Source organism: Leopardus geoffroyi, chromosome B1 (genome assembly GCF_018350155.1).
Source record: "Leopardus geoffroyi isolate Oge1 chromosome B1, O.geoffroyi_Oge1_pat1.0, whole genome shotgun sequence".
NCBI lineage: Eukaryota > Metazoa > Chordata > Mammalia > Carnivora > Felidae > Leopardus > Leopardus geoffroyi.
In genome coordinates this window covers 148,885,006-148,891,006 of record NC_059327.1, presented here as the reverse complement: position 1 = coordinate 148,891,006, position 6,001 = coordinate 148,885,006, and the positions used below count along the sequence as shown (strand labels likewise).

Below are 6,001 nucleotides of genomic sequence, written 5' to 3'. Positions count from 1 at the left end.
CTACTGAACTTGTCTACTCCGAGCCTTTTATTTCTAACTAATGGTAAGAGTTTCCTTTTCTTTCCATTCTCCTATTAGCTGCATATCAGTTGTATCAGCAAAGGCTGGGATGTTGATAGTTGACACTGAGAAGGGTTTTGTATGCAGTATGTCCATTAGTATTGTCATCAATTCCATTAGGTAAGTAAGTGTAATTGTACACTGTTTACTCTATATTCTAATTAAATTTATAATTGGCACCTGAAACTTAACTTCTTAGAAAACTAAGCTCCTCATGTTTTCCCCACAAACCAGCCTTGTCTCTATCTTTTCCATCTCAGTCAATGGTAACCAGGTTATTCCAGGTGATCAAGCCAAAAATCTGGAGTAATTAGTGAAACTTTCCTTTCTCTCATGCCTCACTTCTAATCTATTAAATTCCATTTGCTCTAACTTCAAAGTATAATTAGAATGTGACAATTTCTCATCACCCTCACTGCTGCCATAATCATGTGTCTGGATTATTATTCCAGTCTCTAAATGGGCCATGTCTCTTCTCTTAACCTCTTCAGTCTGTTTTTTCCCAAGTTATCTTCTGCTTGACATCAGTTTCCATTCAGTGTAGTTGCTTTCTTGAAGTCCTGGCAATACTCAAGAGCCCTGTATCATTGGCCTCATTTTTTCTCTTTGATTCCACCAAATTCACTATTTTCCAACCATACTGGTCTATTCAATATTTCTGAAACTTGCCAGGCATACTTATATTCTAGGACCTTTGCAGATGAGTTCCTTCTGAAATATCTGCAAGGTTTACTTTCTTACTTCCTTCAAATTTTTACTTTTCTGCTCAGGGAGTCCTTTCATGGCCATCTTACTAGATAATGAACACCTCATCCCTACGACTGTTTTCTATCCAGTATCTTCAATTCAGTTTTACCATAGCATGCAGTGATTGAACCAATGCTTTATTATTTATCATGTGTTAATATCTTAACCAATTAAAATATAAACTTCATGAAAACCATGTTTTCTTTTGTTCATAGCTTTCTTCCAGATGCTTCCTGGCACACACTAAGTACTCAAGAATTGTTCACTGAATTAAGTAGAGAGTCTTAACTACATTTTCTTTTTTTTTTTTTTTAATTTTTTTTTTCAACGTTTATTTATTTTTGGGACAGAGAGAGACAGAGCATGAACGGGGGAGGGGCAGAGAGAGAGGGAGACACAGAATCGGAAACAGGCTCCAGGCTCTGAGCCATCAGCCCAGAGCCCGACGCGGGGCTCGAACTCACGGACCGCGAGATCGTGACCTGGCTGAAGTCGGACGCTTAACCAACTGCACCACCCAGGCGCCCCACTTAACTACATTTTCAACTTCAGCATCTGTACAAATATTTTGTTGATAGCATATATGAAAAATTCAAGTATATCAAAGATTTGGGAGACCTTTTCAGAGATGGTTCAAATTTCATTTGCATTTACAAGGCAGAGAATGTGATAGAAGGCCATTCCCAGTCATAGTGTGCTCTAACACAGATCCATAGCGTGCTCTGGAAAGATTGTGATAAGGCATAAGAAATGTCAAGAAGTGGGGTCAGAAATATCTCCTGGGAAGATTCTGAATGATCTTGAATTCTCTGTTAAATATCTTGAACATTACCATAGACAGTATAAGAAACCATACATCGCTTCTTGGCCTTTCGGCTAAGATCAAGTGTAGTATCTGTTCTTATCAGAAACTATACAAATGTTTTGGTTGAGTAACATAATTTGTTACATACATTTTAGAAAGAAAATATTTGTGAGAAAGGTGTGGAAAGTGCATTTTAGAGATAACAAGAAAATGGAAGACATATAAGGAAATTCGTTGCAATTATCTAGCCAATGGAAGATAAACTGGTGCAGAAGCAATGGATTGAAGGTTAGAAGGAAGAAGCTACAAGTATGAAGTCCTTCAGGAAGTTTGGTGATGAGTGAAAGGAGAAATGCATAATGTAGCCAGTGTGGGTGGCACAGAATGATGACATGGGACCTGTAAACTGAAGAATTGAGGATACTGTAGACTAAGCAAAGGAGCAAGTACAAATGAAGCAAATAAAACTTTAAGAGGAGAAGGGGATAAACATATAGGTAAGTTCTTAGGGGTTGGGAGAGGAGCAGATGGACTCATGTCTTATAATGAAGGAACCCATAGAACAGTTACTGGGAGAGTCACAGAAATCAAGCATGGTTGTCTGGTTTCTATGGTCTCAAAAACTGAAAGCAATAAGTAAAAGCAGAAGCTGTTGCTGCTGAAGGCAAGTGGTCCTGGTTGTTAAGTAAAATGAAAGCGTTTACTAAATATCAACCAAGTGCCAGACCAACTAAAGTGGCAGATACGCAACAATGAAAAGTCTGATTTCTTCTTCTCCAGAGGACAAAGTTACTTAAATGATTTCAAAAACAAAAACAAACAAAAACAAAACAAACAAACAAACAAAAGATGATTGATAGGGAGCAGAAAAAGAGTCATAAAAATCTGAAATGGAGCACCTGGGTGGCTCAGTCAGTTGAGCCTCTGACTTCGGCTCAGGTCACGATCTCACAGTCCGTGAGTTTGAGCCCCGCATCGGGCTCTGTGCTGACAGCTCAGAGCCTGGAGCCTACTTCAGATTGTGTCTTCCCCTCTCTCTCTCTGCCCCTCCCCTGTTTGTGCTTTGTCTCTCTCTCAAAAATAAATAAATATTAAAGAAAATTAAAAATCTGAAACAGATGAAAAAATGGCAGTTCCATGAAACATAATCCCATGGGGGAAAAGCTATATGCGGTTAATACCAAACATTAATAATTGGTCTTACCTAGTGTTGAGAGTATAGTCATGTGTGTGGTAAATTTTACAAAGATTTCTACACAAAATTATTAGGGATTTTACCTTCTTGATACTTAAACATCAATGCTTCAGCAAATCAGAAGACTTGGTTTTCCAAAATGATTCCGTTTCTAATAATTACGTGAGCCTAGGACCTAGCATTTTCTCCAGAATCTCAAATTGGCAGCACTTGGGCAAGATCCAGTTGTGTTTTGGTTCTGTCAGCAGACACAATATTTTTAAAGAATTTTAGTTCGTTACAATCAATATACAAAGAATTCTGAATAAGTAATGAAGCGCTTGGCTTATCTTTAAAAAAATGGAAGATGTGGCAGCTATAGAGCATGTATATTACATGTCAAAATTGACTGGAGCTGAGTATTGGCTTTTCCCTTTAGGCTAGACTTGAACTTTCAGGAAGGCTACAGTCCCCACAATACTTTATTTTCCTTAAACCTGGACCTACCTTCAGTACACAAGTAATCTGATTGGTTACCACAGCCATTTCATTTTGTGACTTGTGAAAAAGTAGGTGCCATGTAGATACCAATTCACTTTGCATAAATTGTGGCTAATTGTTACAAGTTATAATTGGATTCAGCATGACTATTAATATTTTACAGATTCAGAAATTACTGAGACAAGTTAAGACTGTAAATCCTTATTAAAGTTACCGCTAGTTCGTAGGACTACTGAGTTTCCGGTTACATCGCATGGACTTACATACGATAACCATGTTTAGTGGTGGCAAATGGTAAGCAATAAATATAAGGAGTATTATTTTTCATACGTTAATTAAATTTTAATTAACATATCCCAAATGTCACTTTAGGTATTTGTTCAAGATGTTTTTGATAGGAAGGGACACTGGTGTGCCTCTAGGAAAAAAACAAATACTTATCATGAACCACTTAACCAGTACATGGCAGAGGTAAGCTGCACAAACACGGAATAATCACTACACATTATAACATCCTCATTTCCTGTTATCATGTTCTAAATCAAGCTAAGTGGAAGTGCTCCTTGGAATATGTGGTACAAATATTGGATGGGGAAACTACTTCTAATCATCACGGCTTCTCAGAATTCAAACCCTTTTTAGGTATTTTAAACCACAGAATTACCATATCATGGAGGAACTAGGTTTAAATAGTGAGTGATAACCCATTTCAGATATCCAACTGCCTGTACTTCTTGTCTTCCATTTAAGAAGCAAGGTAATATTTTTCACTTATCCTTTCCGTTATTCTACATGCATTATAATATTGTAAAATCTAATAACATAGTTCTAAAAATATTTTTAAAGAAATTAATGTCAGTGTACTTTAAGGTCCTTTGAGAAATTGTTTTAGAACATAAGCTACTGATTTAGCTACTTTTCAGTGCTTCTGGGTACAATTAATGTATAGACACCGTAAAATGCTTATTATACTACTCTATCTTATTACGAAGTGCCAAAGTCTTATTTTAAGAGCTAGGTCATCATAATGAGGTTTTTGGAAATCCAGGGTACTGTGTATTTAATATGTGGACTACTGGATCACTTCTTTCATGTGTTAATCAGACACAGTAACCCAACATAGCTGCTCTGGAGACCAGAGATAATATTTGTAATGTAACTACTACAATGTCTGGCATATAGCAGGTATTCAGTAACTGCAACAATTTCTATGTTTTTCATTTATCAATATGCTAAAAACATTACTTTAACTCTCAGCATCTAAGTTCCAATTTCTTTTATCCCTGGAGAACCAAATGTCTAAGTAAAATTGAGATAAGCTGTTATAAAATAAGTTTATTTCATATTTTAAGAGGCAAAATGATGTTTATAATATTATAAAGCATTATCACTATGAAATGCTTCTAAAATGAACATCCTATGCATCATCTTGTAACAGTAAACAAATATACCTGAGATTTTTAGTAAAAATGAGAAATTAATTAGAATTAATAGATATAATTAATTAGAAATTTAGGCAATGCAAATCCTAGGACAGAGTAATGCCTATATGTACACATTCCCCCAGAAGTGCATAGGTAAAGATCACCAGCAAATTTAATACTATTTGAGTAAAACAAAATCTTACTCCTTAAAAATAATCAATTTAATGTGTTGATCTAGACAGTAAGACACTGTTATATGTAAACAATGCATTAGAATAATTATTTCACTTTTCAGTTCTTTGTTTAACAAATAGGAAAGTGAAGTTGATATGTAGTCAGCAAACCTTGTGGACTAACACATAGTCATGGTATTAGAGATTGAGCTGGAAGGGATTACAGAAATCAGTCTTATTAGCAGTCTCTCTTTTGCTACATATACGAGGTGCAGTGATGTTTAATGATTTATTCAAGCTTCAGCAGCCTGTCTCAGACTGGGAGGCACCCAGACCTCCTTGCACCCATCACAATATTATTTCCACCTGCTACTTCTCATGAAGGAGCCAGACTGCATGTTTTGATGCACCTGATATCTGTTTAAACATGAGTTTCTCTTCTATTTTACATTTCTAATAGTCCTTGTCCACAAGATTGAGGAAGAGTTATAAATAAATGGCCTGATAGAGTGTACTTATTTTTCATTACTGTATCTTCATGTCTGATATGTTGTATGTAGCAACTAGTCATTGAATGAGTAAGTTAGTAAACTAACCAATTACATATAGGGAAAAAAAACCCTACTAACTTGCTATACCCAAAAAGGAACTTTGACATTTTAGAAACCAAGATTTCACATTATATTCTGTTAATAAAATTTCTCTTTATAAAGAACTTGTCATATTCATATCCATGTGTTTCTCAAGTGAATCTGCTTTTATCAAAGTTTTCATTAGACTTTCTTAATTGCCTGGAACAAAGCTAAATTAATGTACAATTATTGAGAAAATGTGTAATTTTTCAGGAGAATAAAACTTATTAACTTGCTATATATTTATTTTACAGAACTAAGTAAACATGAAGTTCTTCCTTCTTACCTGCCTTTTGGCTACTGCTCTTGCAAAGCATGTAAGTATAATGACATGTTTATGATTATCTATTCTTATTTAAATATAAGAAGAGTGAATCTTTTATGCAGACGATGGCAAGGGTAGGGAGCAAGAAATAGAGACAAGTGTGTGTGTGACTTTTAAAACCTATAATCAGAGGTTTCATTGGCCTTGCCTTATACAAGGT

At 35.4% G+C, this 6,001-nt stretch overlaps 1 pseudogene; it reads left to right on the top strand.

The window, feature by feature from the left end:
- The first annotated feature begins 1,663 nt into the window (after nt 1–1,663).
- LOC123596649 lies at nt 1,664–1,780 on the top strand (annotated as a pseudogene).
- The last annotated feature ends 4,221 nt before the right edge of the window (nt 1,781–6,001 follow it).